The sequence below is a fragment of the Acanthisitta chloris genome, unplaced genomic scaffold (genome assembly GCF_000695815.1).
Source record: "Acanthisitta chloris isolate BGI_N310 unplaced genomic scaffold, ASM69581v1 scaffold24230, whole genome shotgun sequence".
In the NCBI taxonomy this organism is placed as follows: Eukaryota; Metazoa; Chordata; class Aves; order Passeriformes; family Acanthisittidae; genus Acanthisitta; species Acanthisitta chloris.
In genome coordinates this window covers 3,234-3,927 of record NW_008651501.1, presented here as the reverse complement: position 1 = coordinate 3,927, position 694 = coordinate 3,234, and the positions used below count along the sequence as shown (strand labels likewise).

The following is a 694-nucleotide window of genomic DNA, read 5'->3' as shown; positions in this document are numbered from 1 at the left end:
CCAGATCTTCCAGTGTCAGGTCCAGAAGCCTCTTTAACACTTCCAGGGATGGTGACTCCACCACCTCCCTGGGCAAACCTATTCGGTGCCTGAACACCCTAACAGTGAAAAAACGTTTTCAAATACCTAATCTGAATCTTGACAAGTCCTAGCCAGGAGGGAGTTTGGCCACCAACAGAGTTATGGACCACATGTGCCAATACTTGTTACATTTTTAAAAGTTCGGGCCAGTTTTATTTATAAAATAATTAACACCACTTTCTCTTTTACTTTCTGAAGGTTGGCAAAGAGAAGCCCATTGATGAGCTCGCAGTCAGATGTGGAAGGAACCACAAATTGTATCTGAAACTCTCTGTGTGTCACTTTACACAGGTATTTATTGGGGTGTCATGCAGGGTTCATTTTATCATGAGTCAGGTTGGCCTGGCTGTGTGAGCCAGCCCAGCCCCGGGGCACTATGCGGAGGATGTGCAGCACTGGGTGAGCACACCTGGCCAGGTCACACAGCAAGGCCTCGCTGGCTCCTGGGTGCCAGACAAGCTCAGGCTCTAGGACAGACACCTCTGGCCATGGATTCAGAGGGAGCACAGGCAGAGTGCCTCTGGAATGCCTCTGGGCAGAGGGATGCAGTGTTTGCTCGCCCGACTCTTATGCCACTTCCCAACAGTGCCAAACACAGAGCAGCAACCAGGAT

The 694-nt window shown here is 50.3% G+C and overlaps 1 protein-coding gene across 1 annotated transcript in view; it reads right to left on the bottom strand.

Moving 5' to 3' along the window:
• The window catches only part of ZBTB37 (zinc finger and BTB domain containing 37), a gene marked incomplete at its 5' end in the record, with an annotated part of 5,159 nt that overhangs the window by 1,236 nt on the left and 3,229 nt on the right, over positions 1–694 (bottom strand). The window lies entirely within an intron of this gene.